General features: G+C 38.4%; 1 long non-coding RNA gene across 19 annotated transcripts in view; it reads right to left on the bottom strand.

Annotated features, from left to right (window-relative positions):
* LOC110478808 (uncharacterized) overlaps window positions 1-27,057 on the bottom strand; it is a 231,979-nt gene that overhangs the window by 57,978 nt on the left and 146,944 nt on the right. For 15 of the 19 annotated variants that reach the window (XR_014954997.1, XR_014954994.1, XR_014955004.1 and 12 more), the window contains one exon: window positions 20,533-22,343. This is a non-coding gene — a long non-coding RNA (uncharacterized LOC110478808). The remainder of the gene's footprint in view (window positions 1-20,532; window positions 22,344-27,057) is intronic. The other 4 variants (XR_014955000.1, XR_014954993.1, XR_014955001.1 and 1 more) reach the window with 4 other exon arrangements.

Here is a 27,057-nt window from a genome sequence, read left to right on the forward strand (position 1 = left end):
TGAGACAAGTATGAACATAAAAATATAACCACGTAGAGTATTTATGGACAGAAAAAAATATTTTCTGGACTTCTACAATCATGGAATACTTTTAAGAAAAAATGGTAGGCACAAAATAAATCCCTGTAATTATAGTAAGTTTCTCTGCTGTGGAAATTACTATTCAGCAATAAATAGAAGTACAAATAATTATTTCTTGCCAAAAAAAAAAAAATCAACTTTATGTTTTATCATTCCAATAGTTTTATTAACAAGATAACAATATTTTGTTCTCACAACTTTGAAAGCAGAACCATGTGAATTAATAGCTAATTCAGATTTAAAATTAATGAGCTTTACTGGGCTGATTTTTTCCAATTTTCTTGAATAGAATTCCCCTTAAATAGTCTTTCACAAAATACATAATCTTATAAGTCCCAACTGAGCAACAATAAAGCCTCGTTAGTTTTTTTCACCCCATAATCATTCATGCTGCATTTTAAACAATCAACATAAATTGCTGCCTTGGGAAATTATTTTGGAGTTAGAGAAGAAATATGTGCCAGTTTAAGTTGTAGTTTGTTCTTGTAAAGCATTTTATATTAAAGAAGTTTTACTGGGCATATGAGAGTGTTTTCTTTCAATTACTTTTTTCATCTTCTAAGTGTGGGTTACTCCTGACACATGTTAAATCCGAACTGTCTACCTACATTCTAACACCTCTATTTAAACCTAGCATTTTTTACAGAGGTGAAAATGTAAATTTATATATTTTAAAGGAACACTTTAAAACAATTCTAAACAGAAAAAAAAAAAAAAAAACAAATAAAAAAACCAACCAACCAAAAAAAAAAATGCAGAGGGTTTTTTAACCTACAAGGAAGGAATTTCACAGGACAAGTGCTTATTTCAAGGGATTTCTTTCATTTTCCCCACACCTCATTGTCAAGCCATGTTTCTGGCATTTTGACAGCATATATAATGGAACCAGCACCTCATTTGCTGACCTACCAATTAAGCAACACTAAGAAATAAATCAGAATCCACCTCTGGGCAGTGGGCCAGCCCAAATTTCACCTACCACTTAGGTGCTGCTTTTGACTCACTTTGAGAATAGACTGCAGCTAAGTGTGTCATTAATAGATGCTTTCATTCCACCCAAAGACTCAGTTGGTGTCTTATCCATACGTAGCACACATCCAATAATATTTTGTTTCACACAGTTTACTGTTTTGGCATTAGTTTCAGTGCTACAGGATCAGAATATGCTTTCTAAATGCAGCCAATGTCCATCATGAAATGCAGAAAGAGAACTGTCACCACACTGCAGTGCCAACTCCCTGTAAACAGGCAAGATTCAGACTTCAGCTCTGGAGTGCAGATAGCAAGCAACTTTTACAGAGACAAAGCTGGAAGATTAATTACTCTTGGGTTTACTACAGAATCTATGCTATCAGGGAAGAGAAGGTGAAATGTGGGAAATCCACAAGGCTTTAGAGCAAAAGGAGGTTTTAATTAAGGCTTCCACATTTTCTCAGATCTCCTAGTGACATGCTTGTATGTTTGCAAAGGTAGCTCCAGGTGTAGGCACCTGAAATTACATATTTAATGAAGAGGGAGACTCAGACACAGTGCTGTCAGAAGGCTTCATCAGGATTCTTTTCCCTCCTTTCTTTGAGTGCTTTTTTTCCTGTACCTTAGGAGGGTATGAACAGACCAGCTGACTAAAAATATGGAACTTCAGTTTTAAAAGTTTTGAATTATTTTGAAATGGAAATTTCTGTGACCTCAAATGTGGAACCACGTTCTCTGACCAAATAATATTTATCCCATGCAAAAACTCATCAGTTTTGGCACACAAGAGAAGGACTCGGTACTTTAAACCCAGCAATTAGCTTTGCCCTGAGCAAAAATAACAAAGTTGAGATAGACACTGCTTAAGTTCTTAATGCTCTGCACCTTTAATCCTAAGAGCACAGAAAGGACTCAGTCTCCACAAGAAACTGCTTGCTTAAGGCACAGTTTTCAGACAGGAATCCAAACTACAACTGTTCCAAGAAAGGCCATGCCTCCCTGTAGACTAGAAGAATAGTCTGTAGTATCTGTTCTTGCATCATTTTCTTTCATAAGGCCTAGGTAGACCTCACCTTAGCATGCAGACTTCTGGGCATTTCAGTCTGCTTACTCCAAACATAGACTCGCTACCAGAGATGCTCTGAAAAGCATTGTACTCCATTAAGAGATAAAGAGTTAGGAAGCTAGAATGGATTTTTAAATTCTGGATTTACTGATTTGTATATTATTAGGGAAAAAACCCAACAAAATTTACTAATCTGAAAGTATGAAATAAGTAACATGGAAAGACATTAAAACATTTGAATTTCACAGTCCACAGATGTCTCAATCACCTTTAAGCCTTTATTTTACTCTCACAAGATCTGTAGGTGCTCAGTTCCATCTCTGTCCCTATCTAAAAAAGCAGAAATTGAAGCTCAAGACAAGCGCTCCCAGTTCCACACAAGGGATCTGGAAATACAGAGATTTCAAGTCCCCTAGGGAATATCTTGATATCTGACTGATGTTGACATACCCAAGATGATCAGTGCTGTGACAGGAACCCAAGAGGTTTGTGGAACCCCAGCTCCTGGTCCAGCCAATTGCATTACCATGGTAGGAAACTTGGGACAGAGGACAGGAGAGCTGAGTGACCCCAGCCTCCTTCTGAAGATACTGCCTAAAAATTTAAAACCCCAGATTTCCAACAGAACAAACATGAGAATGGTTAAGAAGCCAGTAGGATTTGTTTTATTTTTTTTTTAATAGTTGTGGTTTTGCAAGGCATTTGAAGTAAAAGTAATAGAAAATATTTCACAACAAAAGTCTTGCTTTGCTGCACAGTTCCCTAGCTAGCTGTAGTTTAAAGGATCTGTTCCTGAATAGAGTTTCTTCAGTTCTGTCATTCCCATACCCTTAAACATTTGCAGAAGAAAGTTTTCAAAGAGACAGGACCCCTTACTGAAATGTCTCATGAAAAGAGGGAAAAAAATCTTTATAAAAGGGCTTGCAATTTTTAATAGGTTTCATTTTTAGTTAGTTAATGATCCTATTAATCTGTGATCAAAGCACAACAGCTAGATAATGCAGGACAGAAAAAGGAGTTAATTTACTTAGATATGATACTACTTTCTTAATGACTTTATTTCAGTGGAGTTTCAATTAGTTATTAGGTTATTTTACTCATTAGTCCAACAAGCTGTCTGCAGGCAATTAACATGTCACTCCTCATGAAAACTGAACTTTTTTCTCTTTTTTTTTTCTAGAGGGATGTTTTCAAGATTTCTATTATGAAGACTTTTTAAAAAGTTTATAAAAAAAGTAATTAAACACTTGAAGCTCAGTGAATTGGAAATTTATTTTTGTTTAGAAGGCTGAATGGCAGTAATGAAAAAAAATGTAACTGTTAGTAAGAGCCATTTATTGGTGCCTGATCCAGTTTTCAGTTCTGATTGACATGGATTTCCCTTCATAAACTGCAAACTCCTCTCTGGAACAGTATATCCTGCATGAACTGCTATAGGGATTGGTTCTACTTTTTGAACCAACTACAAGAATAGGCTTTCTATAGACTTCTTGCCTCAATTTAGCTCTCTGCTTTCTAGGCTCTTAAGTACTCATCCCTCAACCCAAACTGAAGTGGTAGTGTTAGAAATGAACTAACTTTTAGATACTTTTAAATAGGAACAAAGTCATCCAAGCAAAAGAAACTATTTCTTAGTAAATAATATTTAGTTGAGCCAGGTGCCTGTCTCTCCTCCCGGTGCCAAATACATCCTCCAACAAAATGACAACTTTTTATAACCTTTTCTGGCCAGGGGTGGTGCCTGTCCCCTTCCCCATCCGGTGGATATTCAGGAATTTATATTCTCTCCTGACCCCCTAGTCTCCTGTTCCCTGCCATCCTCCTTTTTGGTCCTGTCTTCAACCCTGCCTCTGTCTCAGCTCTCAGAAACACCCAGCAGATCAAGCAGAACAAAATCCAAGCCACAAACAGCAACACATAGAACCAAAAACTTTCACTCTTCCTCCTAACAGCTTTTTTGGCTTCAGCAGAATAGTACCCCATCTCTCAGGGCAGAAAGCAGGATAAGCAGAGAAAGGGGAAGGTTTCAGCTGCAGCCTTGCAAACCTCATTGCCTCCAGGATAAGCAATTTAGACCACTCAGACATACTGGCCCTGGAGAAGGCAGGCAGAAGTGCTTACTGGAGAGCAGCAGAATTAACTTATCCTTCTAAACGTATTTCCCAAGAGACAAGATCCCAGGAACATTATCAGCCTAGCAAAGTGCACAGAGGTCAGAGGAGCTGGGAGGAGGAAAAATGAGCCTGATGGGCAGCGCTGCTGGGAGAGCCCTGCAGACTGCCAGGCTGCCAGGGTTTTTTATTGCTCTGTTTTTAACAGGGGGCTGAGAACGTGGGATGATCAAACAGAAGTGCACACTCATAAAGCCATTCTCTGACTCTCTGAACCCTCTTCTGTCATTCATGGCCAGACAGGAGGTCAAATCAGAGAGGTTTTGGTTGATGAAGAAAAGCTGCAGGAAGGATTTGCTTAATCCAGGAAAGGGGAAGTTTCTTCTTGAAAGAAAATTACTAGGCATGTTCTTTTTAAGAACAAAGAAGTTCCCAACAAATTTATTTTCCAAATGCAATTTTGCATAGGCAATTATTTTTTCTCCAACTCAGAATATTTGACTTTTTGTTTGATTTTTTAAAATAGGTATTTTTAAGGAATTGTTTGCTTTTGGCCCAAATAGTAACACCATGCCTTTTCCTGTGATTAAAGAAGACTTAATTTTATTTATCCAATGAGCAACTCATGGGACAGTATGACCCTCATGCAGAAACAATACTTCAAAAGAATTTCAGAAATTTTCAGAAAGCTGAACTCAAATTGAGAGTCTTTCAGGTATCACAAGATTAAACTTTTTCCCTCAGGTGCCCAGTACAGATGCAAATGCTATATGACCACTGCTGTAAGAAGTTACAAAATGCTAATTCCGATTTACAGGATTGGCTTAGAGTCAGATTAAATTTCTCCTGTGAAATTCTTAATCATGATGTGCCCAAATAAATGTTTAACATCATCATTACGTTGTCATCAGCCTTGACAGTGTGAGGTGTTTGCCACATTTTTCAGGCAGTATTTGACACTATACAAGACAGAAGTGAAATTTTAGCTTTTGGGAGGAAAAGAATTGGAGTGCAAATGATCCGTTGGGAAAAAAAATCAATATTAAAAAAAAAAAAATCAAATCTTGTACCATGAGGGATTAACCACCACAGGGAAAAAATCCAATTCCATGCTATCCTAAATATTTCTGCAGAAACTTCAATATTTTAGGAACAGATGATGTATTACTATTCCCAACTTTTAGCCTCAACAACCCTGTATCAAGTGCTTCATTTCTCTCTGGCACAAGACAAGTGTCAGTTTGCCAATTTCTTTCATATGTCATACCACTTTTACCTTGTCATTCCACAGGAAGAGCTTATAATTGTATTCACATCATCCTCCCAACTGGTCCCATACAATCAGTAAAGGTAAAGGTCAATTAGTGACTGATGTTAGCTAAACAGAGAAGCAGAAGGGGGCAAGGGGAGAGAAATTAAAAAGAAAGCCATTTCTGTTGTGTGCTGAAAGCAATTTACTTGTATCCAAACACTGGCTTCGTCTCTCCCACTCAAAACCAAAATAAAATGCTTTAGGTCAGTCTTACAGATTCTCTAAAGATATAGAAGTATGTTTCTTTGATTCTGGGCCTCCCAAACACTGAATTAATGTTTTAGCCAATTTCCCCCTAGATCTAAGGAGGGGTAGCTCTAAATCTCTCCCTTTCTAGAACAGCTTATTCATTCTGCTACAGCCACTTTGAGGATATTCAAGCAAGTAGCAAAGGTTCTCTCCTTGGGGAAGAGTCCTTACTCTGTGGAGTGCTCAAGTATTTTATCTTAAAAATGCAATAAATAAGTATTCAAAGAGTCCCTACAAATACCAAACCAGATTGCAAGTGATTGTCTTCATCATTATGAACTGGGGGGAAAAAAGTTACTAGCACAGGGACATCCAGCAGTATTATTCTGGACATTTTCTAGTTCTGTAGTGCTTTACATGCTAAGTAGTTCTCAATTAACTCAGGCAGAGGAAACTAATTTTGAAATTGCTGTAAAAAATAGAATGCTGTACTCCATGCAAAAATTAAACTATATGAATATATTTGCCCATGCCAGACATTTAAAAGGAGCATAGGAACAGATAAACCAAGGCTGAAGCAACTGTGTTTTGAGGGAGGTAGGAAACACAAAGAGGGTAACTTGTTTGCAGACTAAACTTGTCAGAGTAAGACAATGAACACCAAAACTGAGCTGAAATTGCTAAGCAACTAGATTTGCTCTAGTTTGTCCAGAAAGTTCTGGATGGTAGATAAGAGTCTCTGATCATCACAGAAGCCAGAAAAAGAAATAAATCACATCTAGAACACCATGAATTTCGGCATCTAAGTAACTTCCAGTTCTCAAAGGCAGAACAAAAAATAGAACATTTCTGACCATAAGGTTTCGTAGGGTGAGGAAGCATCAGGATGGTCCATGTTTCTTTCTCTTTGGGGGCTCTATACCTTGCATTCATAGTTCATGACTGCATGGAAAAACTTGCCTGCCCATCATCAATAGCTGAGCACTGACATCTTCCATGCTCAGGTTTGCTTTGGAGAAGAGTTTCTTGACTAAAGTTCAGAGAAGTAGTCATTGTGCAAAGGCTGCACAAATATCTCCAGCATCATTGAACTCTCCAGCAGATGTTCCAACTATTCAGTGAACTAATTAACTGAATTCATCTGCCATTTATTAATCTTTTCTAATTAATGTTCTTTCAAGTAATAAAATACAGAGCAAAGTCACCTTAGGGAAGTATAACAAAACAACTGGTAGAGGGACAGCATCAGGAGTCAAAGAAAAAGGGTGTTAGAAAGTAAATCAACATCTCTGTTGTAAATCCAAACCTGGATGAAGTTGTTAATATCACATGGGTTGCATGTCAGCTCGTCACAACCACACCTCTTCTGGTCATCACAAAGGCTTGGCTTGTGGCTTCATTTTGAAATAATTTAAGTTAATTGGAAATGAGTAATTATTCACTGCTACTAAAAATGTAGCCTTTTTGATATTTTCCCTCATGTACATTGATTTTCTCACAGATGGGAAGCAGCTTTTCATTTGTAGGTTATATTTTTTTTTGTAACTTTAGGGCGACTCTGAGTATTGCTCTAAATCAAGTTAAAGGAATCATACCATGCTATTAAAAGATATTGTTGCTCTGTTGCTACTCTGTACAGACAGATGATGAAAAGCACACTTCTACTCCTGCCCAGCAGGACCAAGAACTGAACTGGCCTCACTCACAACTAGGGAAAATCTCAAAGCTGCATTTGGTCAGTTAATTTATTTCTTTTGTGAGACAGGAGTTAGAGAATAGGAATAGGAGCAAGGAGGCTGAGAGCTTTACAAAGACAGGAAAATCACTTAACCACTATCACAGGCTAAACAAATTAGACTATGAGAAATTAAGTTATTTCAAGTAGCAATAAATATTTAGTTCACGATATGGGTAGTGACAAACCAATATAAAAAATGAACAAACATTTACAGGCTTCAGAAAAAAACCTTTATGCCCCATTTTCCAAGCTCGGCTCCAGCCCAGGGGTGTGTGGGCTCTAGGGCTCTTATTCAGAGGCTCCTGCTCTTTTGGGAAATACCTACTCTCAGGTGAGTACATGCACTGCCTGCAGTTGCTCCAGGGAGCAGAGAGTACCTTGTCATTGCTTTTTCCCTTGTCCTCTTGGATGGATTGTCTAGCCTCCTCTAGAAGATGGCTAGACAAAAATCTGGATGCTCACTTTGACTTGGCTGGAATTAGAAATTTTCTCACAAGATCCAAACACGCAAGAGGATTTATATCTAACCTCCAACTTCAGGGTTCCTTCTTCCTCTGCCCTTTTCTACCCCGAGCAGCATTTTCACAGAGGAGCCATCACCTTTGCTAGTGAGCTCAGCTGTGTCCTTAGGTGGGTCCCCTTTAGAGTTGGCTGAAACCAGCTGGGTTTGAACAGCCCTGACCTCTCACAGAGGCCAACCCTGCTGCCTCTTTGCCTTCCTCACTAAAAAAAACAACTTCACCACATAAACCCAATGAAGATAATGACATTGCTTACTAAAACAGCATTTTGAGCGAGATTTTTCTACAAAAATGTGATCCTAATGCAAATGTTGCAGGCTAGTGTAAATCTAGCAAATGGGAGCAGGGAAATCCATAGGGCTTTACATTCAGGAGTTTTAGAAAATACTCAACGGCAGTAAGAATGTGTTACTGCATTATTTTAGACACTAACTCAAGAAAGACAATCAAAAATGATGGCACCTACCCTAGTTTCTCTTGAACTCTGAACCAATGTACACATAAACATATTTGTACTCTGCCTGCACAGGTAACCATCCCACTTCCCCGTCTCTGGTGGGAAATACTGGGATAAGAACAAAATGAAAGCTGTTTCCACCAAATTCTGCCTTTCAGACTTCCAATGCAAAGCAATTCTTACTCCAGAGGTCACTCAGCTGCACAACACTTGAACTGCGTGCACTTGCTTCACCTTCATTAGGGAAGAATTTCAAGGGAATCTAACTGCACAGTCCTAAGTCAGATAAACCTTTTCTTTACATTCCCTAGGTTTTTTCAGGTTTTATTATTCAACAATGTTTAGTCTGTATTTTAAAAATGCTCCCTTCATACCTCCAAGTCAGCATGTAATATGTTATGGGAAGCATTAGGGGTTTGCCTGTAACAGCAAAAGAATGAAAGTTGTGAATCCAGGGGAAAAGGAAAACACTCATTTTTTGTCACTGCTCTGAGCTGGTCACAGATTTCAGTCAGAAGCGCCACAAGTAAAATGATTCCCTGTGCTCACTCCTGTTGCAGGATTAGAACCTCATTTCTTGTCAGTGAAAATTCATGCATAAAAATGACGCTGAGCCTCTGCCCTTTATCCTCTACAAAGGCATCTATGAAACTCTTTTATCCTGTTCAACCCATCAAACATATGCTCAGAAAACATTACTAAATCTGCCAACAAACCAAGTTCTCTAATAAAATATAAATTTAGTTACTTGAAAATAAGGGCTCACAAGCCTTCAAAGGAAAATCATTAGGCAGCCTTATGAAAAAATAACTAAGGTCACTGACACCAGAATTCCAACCAGAACTCAAAAATCACAAAATTCTTTACAGCAATTGTTTTGAAACATAAGTTATGGAATAACATGGTTACAACAGGAAGAAAAACTACAGCAAAAATGCAGAGGTTCTGCAGTTACACCATCTTTAAAAAGATGTGCTCTAAAAGTGGATTTACATTCACATGAAATGAACTGCAAAGCAGATACAATGCACCAGTCTATATTATTCATTTTATTCTTGCACTCTCTCACAACCATCTTGCATTTTACTGTTTAAACTCTCAGGAATTTGGCAGCTCTCTGAAGAGGCGGCTGTGTTTGCCAGGAGGTTGCTACAGACTCACAGATGAGAGTAATTATTAATTAGAATCTACTCAAAAAAACTAATCACATTCATTGAAGTGTAGGGCAGAGTAAAGTTTCTATCAGGTGTCTCTACCTGTGAAGGCAGATGGTTTTAATCTATTAGGGGGAGTAAATAAACAAAAAAACTGAGAAGCAAATTCTTCTCTCAATCTGATAATTAGTCACCTTCACATGTATCCTGTAAGCCTAGCCCTATTTATCCAGCTGATCTTTATTTTCTCTCAATAAAGAGATTTTTAATACTAAGACACAAGCTTTGTTAATCTTAAGAACTATGTCAGTGCATTTGATATGCCTGTGCTTCACTAAATATTGCATTATGACAAGTGGAAGATGTTAAGTTAGTAAGCAGTTACTGATAGACAGGTGATTAGTTAAAAGAAGGGGAAAAATTATATAAATGAAGTGAAATACCAGTTATCAAAGTATGGTTTACTGAGAGATAAGGATGTTAGTGGGTTTGGGCAGAAAAGATCAGTTGTGGAGTTTCTCAAGGCTCAGTCTTGTGAACCAATCCAATGTAAAATTTTCATTGGCAACTCAAGCACAAAAAGCCTCAGAAAGGCAATGAAAATGACATTTTATTTAAAGTTACCAATGCACAGGAAGGCTAAATATCACCCAGAAAAAAACAGATTATATTCCCTGGATCAGTTTTAAAGTAGAAAGTGCAGTGTTGAAGAAATACTACTACAGCAAGAATAGGTGTCCTAAGCTTTGAGAGGAAACTATGAAGACAAGCACATTGAGTTTTCTCAATCTGAAAGTTAATATTCTTGCTTTCTCTATGTATATCACTAGTGAAGCTGCCACAACAGGAATCCAACTGCACGAAGGGCAACATTGGCAGATGAATGAACTGTTAAACATATACAGAAACACATAATGTACATATGCTGGTAATTAGATGCTTCTATTTACAAATAGAAGGATCAGAAAACGTTGCTGGCTTTCAGCTGGAGCTTTTCATTTTCGTTGTTGTTGTACTGTCACTGCCTACAAGAGAAGAAGGCTAACCTCAAAACCTCTGTCCCTAATAATAAAATGCTTGCTCTTTCAGGGGAATATAAAGGGCTTTTCTACTGTAACATTCAGAGAGCATCTACACCAGCTAGTTCAAGGGGGTGCAAGTGTGTATAAATGCTGAAAAAAACATTTATTGCTACATTTGGGCAAGGTTTGCCACATGAGGGCAAAGGATATGGCTAGTCTAATACCACCAATGTCAGGGACTGTCATAAACATCCCCAAACTCAGAAATCCTGAGGTGTATTGTGCTGGGGCATGACTGTAAAGATCTTTTACCACGGTACTTGTGTGAATTTTAGGAAAGAGGAAGGGGCATTGCTATTCTCACTTTTTATCCTCATCATGCAGGGGATGCTTACCACCACAGGACATCAAGGCAAGTCAGAGTAATTTCCAAGGTCAGCCAATACTCTCACAGGCTAGAGGCAACCACAATTAATAGCAGTCGTGATGCTTCTGCCTTAAATGAGGTAAGCATGCTAGAGCTAATCCTTAAAACCCAGAAAATGTTATAAATAAATAGATATTAGAGAAAGAGGGTGTTAAGGAGACCTTCAGCAAGGTGAATGTGACATCATAGAACACAGCCTAGAGTTCTACCACTACATTAGGCTTAAGACCAAACTACTGCCACCATAGCAGCAGTTGGCTAAAATGACATACATTTCACAAAACCAGCCTTAAAAAGAAAAATGGCTTTTGAAAAGGTTTTGCTGTTGTTATTCATGTTTACATCTTATTTATAGCAAAAAAAAAAAAAAAAACCAACAACAAAAACCAAAATTTCCAAGATACACCTATTTCTAGCCTATTATTCTTCTGAGGAAAAAAAAAAAAACCAACTTTGATACTGCAGGAATACTTAATGACTCTCAGGAAGGCTTCCCAAGCTGCCATTTCCAATAAAGAAACATTTTAACATCACACTTTAGCTACTGGCAGTTCCTATTCTTGCTTTTGGATGCCACATAAAATTGTTATAACCACCCCCTCCACATCATATCAATTCTTTGTTAGGGCAGAAGACAGAGTATTATCCCTTCAAAAATTACTGCCCAGCTTTAAATTTCATGGCTGTCACATGCAATATCATGAATGCAGGGATTAGTAATGCTTCCCAGTGAATTTCAGAGACAATACCATACAATTTTTATCAAAAAAGATTTAATACAGCCTTTGGAATCTTTCTTAATTTGCTTTCAAATAAAGTAATAAATTTACTGGGATTTCCTTACATATTAGAGGAAAAATGAGGAGACTGTTTTTCTAAATTGGGTTCCAACACAAAATTAAAATGCTACTATGCTTTAAAATACAGCAGTAAACATCTTTGCTTCTACTTTTTCATTTTTCAGAGATGATTTACCATTCTCCCTAATGTGGCCATAAAAGATATTGAATTCTTCAGCATGTGACAAGAACAATCACTTCTTCAGCCTCTCAGTGCAGAAAGCTGGCACAGAGGCAGCTGGGGTAGGGCTTTAAAGAGGACTGACTGCACACACTAAGCTAGTTTAGGTAGCTGGTGAATTTTAGATCTGCCCTAACAAGAAATGATGCATTAGTTCTTCCCACAAAGGGAAAATCCTTACGTAGCTTGCAGAACAAGGCTTGCAGTCACGTTATTCCAGGCTGGGGGTGGAAACCTGGTGGGAAATAACTTTTGACAAGAGGGCAAAGGCAGTCTGTATTCAAACACAGCTCCTGCATTAAGAAGTGCCCACAACACTGCCTTTCACTCACAGACTTTGACCTCTGCCCATCTCAGACTTCAGCTTGGGCAGCCTCATTCCTTCTGGAGACTTTCTATGTAGCTTTGGAAACCACTGCTGAGCACAGGGAATTGCCACGAGTTCTTCTTTCCCCTGTGTCATTTTTCAACTTTACTACATTGCTCTTCTAAGTCTCCATATTTTATACAGAATCTGTACATCTTATTTTCTCCTCTTCCTTTAGGACTTATAAATGAAGTGTTGCAACACACACCACAGAGTACAAGAATAAGGGCTGTTCCTCCTGCTTTACTTCTTTAAAGAAGTTCTCAAAGCTCTCAAGTCGAGATTCTTCCATTCTGTGATTCAAAAGCAACGTCAAGCATTGAGCAAATAGCACGACACACTCAGAGTTCACAGTGCAGTGAGAGCTGCATTTCCTGAGAAAAAGGCAACTTCTTCCCTTCACTACTCACTAGTCCCTTTCTCCTTCTTGATTAGGAAGAGTCTAAATCTGACTGCCTGATGAGCTCCAGGTATCCTTCTGGCTCCAACAATTAACTCTTCTCTACCTGGCATCTTAAATTTGTCAAGAGCCCCAGAAAGGGATTTAACACCTGCAGGCCACCCCAGCCCCATGTTCAGAGGTTGGAGATGAAAGTTTCTCATCTCATCACAAAGAAGAAATTAGACTTTGAAATCAGCTGCTAGAGCTGATGATAAAAGAAACACTCAAGCATAGAACTAAGCTGTTTATAGAGGTTCCATGAAATTTGGATTATCGGTTAAGCCACAAGTAGGGGTTCTTGCAGCAAATATCACAGCACATTGTGCAGTCAGGATGGCCACGATACACAGAGCATCACCACACCATTTCAGAAAGCTTTAAGCTTTCACCCAAACAGGGTAACACCTTACCTCATCAAAAGGCTTCAGACACCTGCCCACAAAGAATAACATCTTCTCACTCCAGAAGGCTGCAAGCTTCCACTCCTCTTGTCCCTCAGCCCAGCTTTTACCCCTGATGCTGATGCACAGCACCTGTGAGCCCCCTGTGCCCTTTTTGGTTGGGCAGTGTCCCTGGGCACTGATTGCCCTCAATGCTGCTCACCTGCTCTCACAGCTGCAGCCCATCAGCCACTCCCAGTTACCACAAACTGTGCCTACAGCAAGGGTCAGGCAGAGATCTGAGCAATATCTCTATCTTAAAACAGCTGACAGCAATCAAACAGCAAGTAACTGTGGCACACGGCTGACAAAGTCCAACAGATGTCCTCAAGCCCAGATAAAACCATCTAGATTACAAGCCACATGAAAATTACCATGTCTCTCACTAAACCATAAAATGGATACATCTGCCTTGGGCAAAGAAAATCTACAGGGCAGTTATGACATTCCTTCCTTTTATCTTATTTACCTAATCTGAATGGGAAAATAAAACCCCCAAAACTCTATTCCACAATTGAGACCGTCACGTGGACATGGTAAAGAAAGCCACTTGTGCACTTAGGATAGAATGAGCAGAATAGAAACACACAGCTTGGTGAAAAGCACTCGTCACAAAATGCAGAACATGAATTACTTTCACAGAAATACACAGCAATTAAAAAAATCCAATGATCAGGAGATACATGCATGCCTAAAAGGCAAGTCCAAAGCAGTGTTTTGAACTATATATCACTTTAACTATTAGAAAATAACAGTTTTAGAAACAGGAGCCCTTCTGCCTTCCTCTTCCCCACAAACGACCCCAGAAACAAATGAAGTCACTTCTGACTTACGTGTCTGGTACCAGCAGCAGCCAGGGGTGGAATGGGTGATTTGGCTGCCCAGAATTCCCAGCTGGTCAGAGGCAGCACATGTCACACTTGAGATGGCCACAACACACACAGTGCCACCACGGAATTCCAGAAACCCCACGCAGTGCCACCACGGAATTCCAGAAACCCCACGCAGAGCACCAGCATGGCACTCAGAAGGCTGCAAGCCTCTGCTCCTCTTGTCCCTCAGCCCAGCTTTTACCCTGATGCTGATGCACGGCACCTGTGAGCCCCCTGTGCCCTTTTTGATTGGGCAGTGCCCCTGGGCACTGATTGCCCTTAATGATGCTCACCTGTTCTCACAGGTGTGCCCAATTAAGGGTAAGGCTCAGCTGCAGCCCCGCCCCAACGGCCACAAACTGCCTACAAGGAGTAGAGGCTAGGAAGATTCCTAGGATTTTCAGGCACACATAAAAATACCATGTCTTCAAATATATAGAGAAGCTCTCGTATGCTTCTCTATAAACTTTTCACTTATTTATATATGACAAAGGGTTTGCAAGAACATCACTTTAGCAGATAGCAAAAACATTTTTCAAATAAGATTTTTGGGTTTTAACATTTCTGTGGTTTTGTACATATTCCACTGTTTCACTGTCTCTGAATGGTATAAGACTATCATTCCAAAAGTATAACAGAAAAGCACCTCAAATTATTTGTAGTTGACAATGAAATATAATTATACTGAAATATATCATGGCAACCTGATAATTGAATCCTCTAAAATATGATTCTTCCCATGCCAGTAAGAGGAACTGATGAGAAAAAGAGTAACTGATGTGTGCTGTTCAAATGCATGAAACCTGGATGAATATCAGTGAACACTACTGCAAAGCAGTAGTCACCTTCACATACTCTCAGAGCAGAGGTCTGAAAGGGTTAGCAAAAGTATGTGAGATAGCTCTAGGCTGTGTCCAAGAGAATGACAGCCTAAACCACTTCAAATTTTCATCAGTATTGACCAATAATTGTAATTCCAAGCTAAATTGCCCATCCTAAAGAAAGTAAAATGCTATAATAATGTGCTGTTTTCAGACATACCAATGTGCAGCTGAATTCTGAATTTTTGGAAGCTAGTTCAGTTGGCATAATTTTTTCACAGATACAGGGTAGTTTGAAAAGAGAAAAGAATCCCCTTGCTAGTCTTAAGTCTAGGGTAATTTCTGTCTTAGTTTACTGCCAGAATCAGAGATTGTCTACCTTTAACACAGACACAGTACAGCAAAATCAAAATATTTTGATTTTCTATCTGATGGATGTTCCCATCCTGACAGATAATGGTCAGATAATCAAAACAGAAGATAGCCCAGCACTAGTCCCTACAGCAGTCCTACAAAATTTGATTGCAGAGAGGTCCTGTTAATAGATACACGGTTTAGCTCTAAGCACAGATTTACATTTAGCCCTGTGCAGTAAAACCTTTAAACATATTTGTGTTTAAATATGCTCCTGAATCAAAGCCATAGCTAGCTATCAGAAAGCATCTGTTCTTTGACGCTGCCTCAACCTGGTTTAGCTCCCAAATTTTCTATTTAACACAGGAAATGTAAGGCTATGCCAAGACTTGTTTTCTGGAGTTACTTGTCATCAGGATGCAGATGGATAATGCTGCTATTTGTAATTCATACGAGTAATATCCTGCCCATTGCATTCCTTAAACTCTATGTACTTTAAATTCGACTTTTACCTAGGCTGAGAGAGCTTTGCTCCTGTTTGGGGTTGGGAAAATAAAACCCTATAGACTGAAAAGTAAAGAGTAATAGAAAAACAGACCTTGGTACTACTAGCATGCTATCGTGGCATGTGTGCTGACAACACAGTCACCAAGGAGTCATAAGAGTACCCAGGAGCTAGACAGGTTTGCAGGTCTTGGTTACATAAATGATGTCAACTACATGAAATTCTTTATTTTCACATTTAATTTTCAGTAGAAGACAAAGGTGATAAAAAGAACTCTCAGAGGCAAATGTCTGAGACCGTAATGATGGATTAAAGTACAGGGTCAGATTGGCAGATGAGTTATAAATTGTCATTGATGGAGCTATGATAGTTTGCTCTGCTGAGAACTTGTCCCATACAAGATCATGATTATAAGAGCAAAATAACTAGAAGAACTATTAGGTTTAGTTTTAAATTGAGGCAGAAAATGTTATGATATTTGTGGTGTGTATCAAGTAGCCATTCTCCATACATACCTTTTTATATCTTGAAAATTGTATGCATTACATGCAGATACATACTGCCAGAAGCACTTTCTATTACCAGATACTACTGTAATGAAAGATAGGGATGGAACTGGGAAGGAGACATTCGTCATATTTCTTTCTTGAATTAGCTAATAAAAATTCTTTTAATAAAGCACTGAATACCAAGAAGGCTAAGCTTTTACATTAGGAGCACTGGTACTTCATATCAGGACCTGTTCAAGAAAAGGTATTACTCCTCTTCATAATTATTTCCTATTAATACTGCTAATATCATTGCACAGTATTTTAACAGAACTCTCTTTGATAAATTTTAAAAGTAGAAATGAGACTGTGGGCTAAAGTTGTTCTTTATAGCAAGCTCTCATTTGAAGTGGAAATGAGGGATTTTCATTGACCTCGTTTTCTTTGTTCCTGTGGTGGTGGATAGCCACTTCTGAGGAGTGCATGAAATACAGCAGTTGCTTTTGGCCCAAGACCACTATCTCTGCACTGATATTATTCATTTGCACAATTAATTACAGAGGAGCGCTGGGATTTATAACAGAAATAAGGTGACAATGAAAGGCTAGAAGAATTAAGCCCTGTGGATCTTTCAAGTAGCAAGAAGTCAGGTCCCTGAGCTTACTCAATAAAGCCTTTGGAACATGCTTAAGCTGCATTAAAGCCAGTTGCTAGCCATCATCCCTTTCTTTTGGAAGCTGTAATGTTTTAAAGTTGAAACCAAAATCTTAATTCTAACTTTTAGAAACCCTATGAGGAGGAAATACACAGTTGAAACAGCCCTGTATCCAAAGCAGCAAACATTTTGCTTGTCTTTTCCTGAAAATGGTGAGATACATTAGGAGATTACAGAAATTCTAAATTCTAAAACATTTTTTGTAGGTCAGGAGACCAAAGGAGCACTGTAAGATTTGATTTAAGAATGTTTTTAAAGAACTTTAATTTTGTTTTTAAAGAACTTTGCTAGAAGTTACAAATAGGAAAAAACATGCTGATCTCTGTAAATAGGTAAAATTATTGATGCCTTAAGACACCAGACAGAGTAGCAACACTCATGTTCCCATATTCTTCCTGTAAGTATTCCTTAATTAGTAATTAATAATTTGTGCAATAAATTAGCTTTAGCCACATCTCCTTGTGACCTAAATAATTATCTCTTTTTGTATTTTTACATTTGTCAAATATGTAGTTGCCATAAACAAGACTGGATATGAGATTGTTCACATTACCTTTTAACGTGTTTGATCCTGGAGATAAAACTGGAGTTGACCTATTTACATTAACAGTAAACAAATTACTTGTGAAAACTTCCAATTCAGATCAGTATTATTGCCCAAGTAATGAGTTTTAGTCCAAACTTAAGCTTAAATTGACCCTTTAGCTGCTATTTTATATATATGTATATAATAATTTACTCTTCCATGCAATACTGACTTTGTAGTAGTACGGCTCTGACTGTGTTAGCCACTAAGTTCAAGACAGTCAATTGTTCTCAACACTGTTTAATTTAGTTAACTAAAGATTTTTGCTGTCTACCACAATGCTCATTATCCAATCCAAATGAGAACTGGGGGGAATATTTGTAATCATATATTAATATATCAATCAGAAACAGCACAACTGTCTTTCATTACTTCTACCACATTTTTAAGACATCACTGTATGTCAGTGAGTTTATCAAGTTTATAATGCTTAACAGAAGTTTGTTAGTGTCATGATTTGTACAACATTGAAGTTTTTAAAGTAATTTTTAAAGCCTATAATTTATTTGTATTACAGAATTATTCATATTACCATATTACTAAAAATTCCTCATTAGTCATCAGTTCTTTATGAAATAAGGGAGAAAGCAGGCCCCTATCATCAGGGTGTTAATGACTATGTTTAAGTAGAAAAAGAAGATTTAATTAGTTACTTATTTTACTTTTTCACAGGGACAAAGAAAAAAAAATATATTATTGTTGAAAAAGTATGACTTAGAATTGGGAATTACCATAAATAAAGCTGACTGATATTAACTCAGGTCTCTTTTCTATAGGCCTTATAATAAAGTCATTAATTATATGATCCTAACCTACATTTTTATGTTCAGACAGTGAACAAGATGCCCAGAAAATAGCTCTGTATGTCAGATTAGTCATAATATGATTAAGACCTTCCTCTTACTTTTTCAAGTTATAAAATAAAAAATTTGGGACTCAAAGCAATTAAAGGCCAAACTAGTTAAAATTATTGGGTAGTTAAAATTATTATTTGTGCTGTGCGCAAAAAGCGTTTATTTGACAAAACATATTTCTTGTAAGATCATTACCTTTATGGAACATTTGGATAATAAATTCAGAGACTACCTTTTCTTTCTGATGTAGTTGAAATCTTTTGTTCTGAGCCACTCAGCAATTCATCATGCAGGTTTATAATTTCAGTTTTATACCAACACTGAAGCAGCAATCTGTTTTTCAGTGGGCTTTATTCCTACAGTTAAGGCAATGTAATGCCAGCATAGAAAATGCATTTGGTATCATCATCTGTCACAAGATTACTGTATGATTCAAAGGAAGTCACTTAAACCAGACTTTTGAGAGGAAAGATGTCCCTCATTTTCTTTGTGCTTATCTTGTCACAGCAAAGTTTTCATTTGCAAAAATGCAGGTCCAACTGAAACTAATAAAAGTTGGGCTGTGAAAAAAATAAAGCAAAAAACTATGAAAATCTGTATGTAGATAATTCAAAATGGGCAGACAATCTTAAGTCTGTCTTTTTCTAAAGTTTAGACGTCACAAATTGGTTTTATTTGAAAACATATAAAATAGAAAATGCAGATATCCTCATGTTGAACCACTGGAAAACATTTAAACCAGTAAGAATGCCAGAAATGAATGGACAATTACATTCTAGTTATTATTCATGTTTTAAATGGTTTATGGCTAAGTCCTAGTGGGGAAAATCAGTCTCCAGTGATTTGCCTGAGGGTTCAAGGAAGCACAGGTGATAGCTTTCAGAACCTTCTACCCTTTTTATTTACTAAGCTCCTCTTTTCTGCTGTTACTATCCATCCCATATGAAAAGTAAAATGCCCAAATTGAACTATTTATCATCCTATTGCATTTCATGCCTCAAGGATTAAGCAAACACTTAATAATTCTGAGGAATGTTGAAAGCCCAAAGCTGGAAAAACTGTAAGATACTACTAAGTATAAGCTTGAAAGCCTTCTTCAGTCATCCAGGTAAGAAAATCTTTTTGGGCACCTCTTTCCAAAGTGGCCTTCTGAAAGCAATTATTGTTTGCCTCTGTTATTCCTCTGACCCCCTATAGATATAGATTTTAGGATGAAGAGGGAGCAGAACCCTTACTGTAGTAAGGGCTCTGCTCCCTCTTCACTGCCTGAAGAGGAAACCTTAGATTAATTACCTAACCAATTAACAGCAACTGTGAAATTAACACCAACCAGCTTCCATTAGCCTTCATCTAGGGGCAACAGAGGAATTTTTTTCCTACACAGAATGACCAACATGTGATTGTCCACATTATTTTAGCATTAAAATTTGTTAAAATTATTCAACAATCAATTTGCATTTCTTTCTGTAAATAGTGCTTTTAGGGCATTCAGATATTTTATCTCAATGCAAGTCTTCAGTGTTATTTTGTCCCTTATTTTCCTCCGGTTCTGAGAATTTTTCTCATTTTTTCCCATTCTGCTACAGCCTTAGATCTTATATTTTAATGGGAGAGGACATAGAGGCCATGTCACTGATACCTGCTCACATGATTTAACAGAGCTAAGAGGAATCTCTCTCTCTCTGTAACATGTCCCTTTGAAAATAACAAAACCTAACCATCTTTACTAAATTACAGGACTTTTAACCAGTGATTTCAACTATTTTGCTGTGCAGATTTGCTCCTTCAACAATGAATTGAGTTGATTTACAGCCCACTTACATCCTACCTGAAAGTACCACTTTTCAACAATCTTGTCAGCTTAAGAAGTGTCACTTATAAAATTACCACTTTCTAACTTTGTTCTTACATGTTGGTGATAACTTTGAGACATCTCCCTTTTTTTTTTTTTCCCCCAGCAAAAAAGAGGTAAATTTTTGTGCACAAGATGTGAGTTTTAATTTTCTTTTTTTAATTACCCAGTAGTTACAGATGCTTCTTGCCTGGAAGCACCATCCATGGTCCTGTGGTCCCAGAAGTTCCAGCTCTCTGCTCTGAGCATTTCTGGTACTGCTTTAATATGTAGGGAAGAGAAAGTAAATGGTCAAGTGTCTCCCACTGCAAACCCTGAAAAAAAAGAAGCAGCAATGTGTTCTGGACTTGATGCCCACAAGTGCTAAGCAATGTTTTCTTGAAGTAGCCCTGAGTATCCAAGGCTACATTTTGGAATGCTCTTGCTCTGTGGCATTTCAAATCTCTTCTTGCCAGTTGACCCCTGTGGTTTTGTTCATTTTTCTTCCCACTCTGATACACAAGTGTATATGAGAAAAAAAGAGATAAAAGCATTTTTTTAAAAAAGGGTTTTCTCTACACTAACAATAATCAGCCATTGTAAGTAACTACATTTTCTTTCTCCTTTATGTCTGAAGATTTTTTTTCATTGTACTTAACAGCAACACTTAAACTCTTCTTCCAGAATAACATTCCTGATGGATTTTGTTGACAGTTTCTTTCTTTTGGTTCACTATGTCTGAGTGACCAACACCCAGCAATTAAGTGACAGCTGATGAATGACACTGTGTATTACAGAATAACAAAGGTTGACCATCTGAGCCTGAGTTTTCAGTGCTCTATGATGCCCACTGTGAAAACCATGTGCCAAGAAGCAGCACACAAGAAGTAAACCAAATCAGCAGGAATTCTTGCTTCTGTGGCAAGTCATACAAAAAGCTGTTCCTCTATTTAACATCTGTTGGTTTTTGTTATCACCACCCACTATTCAAAAATTGTGTTATAAAATGCCCATTTCCACCCAAGGCCAGTGGGGGAAGTTAACAGCTTTGTTTCAGTGACTGTTTCACTAAAAATGACAGGATGAATTAAGGGCCTTTTAAAATATATGATTACTAGCAGGGACACTGATATTCAGCAAACTTATCTGATACAATGGGGATCTCCAGAAGGCAGAAGACAAAAATAATGCAAAGAGAACCTTTTGTGTTGCATATGCTTTTCTGTGATGATTAAGCTGACTGATAAATGACAAGTAAATATTATAGAGGAATTACTTTAAAATTATGCATACATACAGATATATATATATATATATATGAAAACAAATAGAAGTGTGAAGAATTAAAGCAAATCTCTTGTGCTGATACAGCAAAGACTTACTTCCCTGATCAGCTTCATATGGAAGTGATTCACTTGTGCTGATAACTTTGGTAAGCTGACTCAGGCTCAGCTGTGCAGCCCAGCCAGTAGGAGGGAAGGAGGAAGAATGGGAATGCTGAAAACAGGAGAGGAAGAAAAAGTGAGCAAAGAAAGAGGACAATAGGATTTTGCCTTTTACTGGAAGGGCTGTTAACTTAGATCAGCTTTTATGTAGAAGTAAAATTTAAAAAATGCATTACCCAAAAGGCATGGAGAACTTACCTTAAAGCCAAATAGATAACAATGTGTTTCACCAATTCGTCAGCCTCTATCTTCAGAGACAACAGATGTTTCCTTAAGCTCTGCATTTCAGTGTTAAAAAAACCTTTTTTGCCATAAGGCTTGCCAGGAGTTTAAAAACATTTTTGCAGTGAATTTGCTGCAGGCTTTTATTTTGCTTACAGTGGTGGTGCTGAACTCTGGAATAATTAGGGCATCATCCCCTTGTAATGTTTCTATTTCTGCTCTACAAAACTTCAGAGGCACATCTTGGGGTCAGTAACTTCATGTACAGAGTTGGATTGACCCTGTCTGGATGCCAGGCACCCTCCAAAGCCTCCATCACTTCTCTGTGCAGCTGGACAGAGAAGAAAAAATACAATAAAAGGTTTATGAGTTAAGGGCTGGGAATGAGATCATTTACCAAATACCATCATGGGCAAAACAGACTTGAACCATAAATATTAATTGAATTTTTTACTAACAAAATCAGAGCAGGATAATGAGAAGTAAAATAAGACCTTGAAAAGACCTTCCCCCACCCTCCTTCTTTCCCAGCTCTAGCTCCTTCCCCAGTGGTGCAGGGAGAGAGGGAATGAGGGTTATGGTCAGTTTATCACACGCTGCTTCTGCCATGCTCAGGAGAGGAGTCCTTCTCCTGCTCCAGCATGGGGTCCCTCCCACGGGAGACAGCTCTGCATGAACTTCTCCATGACATCTCCATGAACCTCTCCATTAACATCTCCATTAACTTCTCCATTAACTTCTCCATGAACTTCTCCATGAACTTCTCCATGAACTTCTTCATGACATCTCCATGAACATCTTCATGAACTTCTCTGGGTTCATTCCACAGGCAGCAGCCCTCTGGGAACTGCTGCACTGAGTCCCTCTTCCAGGGGCTGCAGTCCTTCAGGGACAGCTGCTCTAGAATGGATTCTCTGTGGGGTCACAAGTCCACCAGCAAACCTTTCCAGTGTGGCTTCCTCTCTCCATGAATCTGCAGGTCCTTGCCAGGACCTTGCTCCAGCACAGCCTCCCACAGGGTCACAGCCTCCTCCAGGCACCCACCTGCCCCAGAGTGGGCTCCTCCAGGGGCTGTGGGTGGGCCTCTGCATCCCCAGGGGCTGCGGGTGGGTCTCTACATCCCTGAGCATCCCCAGTGGATCCCTGCATCCCTGAGCATCCCCAGTGGATCCCTGCATCCCTGAGCATCCCCAGTGGATCCCTGCATCCCTGAGCATCCCCAGGGGCTGCAGGTGGGTCTCTACATCCCTGAGCATCCCCAGTGGATCCCTGCATCCCTGAGCATCCCCAGTGGATCCCTGCATCCCTGAGCATCCCCAGGGGCTGCAGGCACAGCTCCTCACCATGGCTGCACCCTGGGCTGCAGCAGATCCCAGCTCTGGTGCTGCAGCACCTCCTGTGCCTCCTCTGCCCTGACCTTGGTGTCTGCAGGGCTGCTCCTCTCACATCTCCTCACATCTCCTCTGACTACAATTACAACTGTGCAGTAATATTTTGGTTTTGGTTGTTATTGGTTTGTAACATTTATTCCTAAGTCTGTTATCACAAGGGCATTATCAGCATTGGTAACTGGCCCAGCTCTGACCAGCAGCACATCCATCTCTGACTATCAGGGACTGACTCCTCTGGACCTGGAGGAAGCTTCCAGCAGCTTCTCACAGGAGCCAGCCCTGCCAAGGTTTTGAATGAAAATTATGTGCATATTAATTGGTGTGTATGATACATGAACAGAAAAGTTAGGGTTTCTTGAGGCCCAGAAATACTTTCTGCATGCGTGGAGCTGCATATATATTTAAATTTTGCTTTTAGTGGAAAACACAGAAGGAAAGACAGACTAGTACCAGCATCCACTCATTCACTTTTTTTTTTTTTCTGTGGCAAAAGCTTTTCCAGCAGGATGAGCCATTACTCTCATGCCCTCAGAGAGGCAAATTGAATCCACTGCCCTCAGACTGCTTGTTTTCAAACATTGTGGTCATAGTAAAAGCAAGTGACTATTAGAAAAACTGATTAATTGATCAGTACCTATTTATGGGAAGACTCGTTTAACCTGGCACTGTGGGAGTGCTGTAAGGTAGCTGGATTGCACGTTTGAGAGCTCAGGGAGCTGTATAAACACAAAGTGAACTAAGCAGTTTGTGTGCTTGTGTCCACAGTAATTTCATTAGGAATAATTAGCAGTGCTTCAAAAACAATAATCTTAAAATAACAGTTTTCAGTCATGTAAGTCATTAATTTTCTACTAAGAATGGAGTGTGAGGCAGAAAGCCTGAAACATTACATTCTTCCAACATTGCAGTTTCCATCATTTCTTTGAAATCCATACCTTTCATGTACAGCTCGTTAACACTGATCAAAGCACCTATCTTTCTAATAAAGTAAATTTTTCCTTGTAATCATTTGTAGATGTTTCACTTCGTGTAATATTTTGGATGTTCTTTATTCTGAAATCTCATTTCTAATGTTAGGCTATGGTCAGAGAAGTGACATATTAGAAACATCTTGATTTACTTTATTTCTTCTCTCTGAATGATATCCATAGCAAGTCTCTCATTTTAGAAGTCCAAACAGATTTTTGTGACTGCCAGTGCTGTACCTCAAAACTGGTGCTTGCAAAATCAGGTGTTTGTCTGACTGCAATGTCTGCTGAAACACAGCATTTCTTCATGCTCTATGAGATTAACTTTCAAAAGTAATTTCTAATCTTGCAATTAACACATTTCATGCACAAATATCAGTGATGACTTAAGAGTTACACCTCTCACTAAGCAGCAAGGTGTATGGTGACCTGAATTTTGGTATAGGAAAATCTGCTTTGCACACTGGGAAGCCTGAAACCCAGGTGCTCAGCCCCTCTGCCTGGCTCTGATCCATCTCTGATTCTCAGTGAAAATAAGGTCACAGTAAATTCTCAGTAAATTCACATATTTTAGTGTGAGATTTCAATGGGGTTTGAGGATATGAGCTATGTCCTGAACTAACATTTCTAGTATTGAAAAGTCAGAAGTACTTTAACTGGCTAAGATGAGGCCAAAAGTGATGGCAGAATCAGCAGAGAGCACTCTGGAGGTTTAGTGGGTGATTATTGGGAAAAAAATGAAGACAACTTAAAAAATACCCAGTTCAATGAGGATTCCTGTTCTTCCAAAAATTTCTTTGCTAAAGACTTTTTTGTTACATGCTCTAGTAGAAATCACTCTTGAGCTCCTTGTCCCACAATTTTTTTTTTTCCAGTGGTACTGCTAGTATGTATGGCACTGCAGCTCTGTATTAGAAAAGACAAGTGTAGGTTTGATTCCTTCTCACTTCTAACATTTAAAATTATTTAAACTTTCTTCACTAAGAGCCAGGAAAAAGCTCTCTATGCAGAGCCTGAGAGACAAAACAAATTTTGGGAGTGCAAAGTGCAGTAAATACTCACTAAATGTAGAAGAACAATACATTCATTTTGAAATGGCAGCATTTGCTGATAGAGGGAACTACAAGTAATTTCTCCATGCATGCTGAAGAAGCTGTTGTTATTTTTTCAGCAAGGTTCTTTATGTTATACTTTACATATATTAACAGCAGCCCTAGCAGGGAGGCAACATTTTTATGCCTACTAATAAACTTCCCCATTCCAAATTATTATTCTGTTGTTAAAATACCTGCCATATAATTGATTGGCATCAGAGAGGTTTTTCTGCCACTTCTTTTTGGGTTTTTTTGTAAACAATAGTGTTTATGTGTCATTCTAGGGTGAAGCTGAAATCCTCTGCTTTGTCAGTGATAAAAACAGAGATTTCTTGGGCAGTTATTCCATATTTCCATGAACTTCACCTATAAAATTGTGCACTGGTGAAAAAGTTTGATAAAAAGAGATATTGTGGTGTGCAGCGAGGTAGCTTATCTCATTAAAGAGTTTTTATATTTAAAATGGAGAAGGTACAAAATGTGTATCTACCAAACATATATACTTCTACAGCTAAAGAATTTTGTCTTATAAGCCTGGGGGTATGAATAAAACAAAGTAGATACACTAGTAGGATGCATTCAATAGCATTAATTATATAAGGGCTGACAATATTTCAGTCATATTCCCCTGTTTTACTATGCTAATAACCTAAATATTCATCACAAAGATTTTCCATGTGTGTTTTCTGCCTGAGGAAATGTGTTATTAATTATTACTGTTTGTTTGGGGGAAAAAAATTGTCTTCTTTGAGGTTAAGTGGGATCCATCTCTTAAAAGCAAAAATTAATGTCATTTTCAAATCAGGTTAAAACCAACCAACCAAAATGAAAACAAACAACAAAAAACAAACAACAAAGAACATCCCTGAATGTTGGGACTTTGTAATTGAGTTGAACATAATCTTATTTGTAGAAGTTAGGGATGGAAAATAGCAGGTAAACTAGACCAGCATAACTATTCTAGAAAAACATATAGGTTGGGCAAGCATATTTTTGGGTTTTTGAAGATCTACCAAGTGGTATTCCATCAGATATCATCCCAACACCAGGAGATTCTTTTCAGCATGGTCTCTTGAATCCTTCCTATAGCCAGTTGGATGCCTCGGGAATTTTCCTCTTTTTGTGCCATTCCTCTTTCCTTGGAGGCAATGGAGACAAGGAATTTGCCAGACTTCCAGATTAGAGCTGGCATGGAATCTGTACATCCAGACAATGTCATCCATATCTATACATCTATAAATCCAGATTTATGCCTCCAGAAAGTGGTGGATTTGTCCTACAGTTGCATCATGACTTTTAGAATTTCTGGGCAGACCTATCTGGTATTACAAAAAATAGTGATTTTCAGAGGACTGAAGCTTTCTTTTTTCTATCTTTTTTAGGTTTCTAGCACTGAAGGAAGGCCCACCTGTACTGCCCATCCTGCTGAGAATGGAAACAGACTGATCAGCTCTCTGTGACTGAAGAGTCTGCAACAGAGTCAGAAAAAGGAAAATTCCACAGGCTGATTTTTTAAAACCTAGTTTCTATTTTCTCCATTTCTGCTGCAATAACACATAATGTTGCTGACAGCACATTAATCCAACATGCAG

This window comes from Lonchura striata, chromosome 4 (genome assembly GCF_050655825.1).
Source record: "Lonchura striata isolate lonStrDom1 chromosome 4, ASM5065582v1, whole genome shotgun sequence".
Lineage (NCBI taxonomy): Eukaryota > Metazoa > Chordata > Aves > Passeriformes > Estrildidae > Lonchura > Lonchura striata.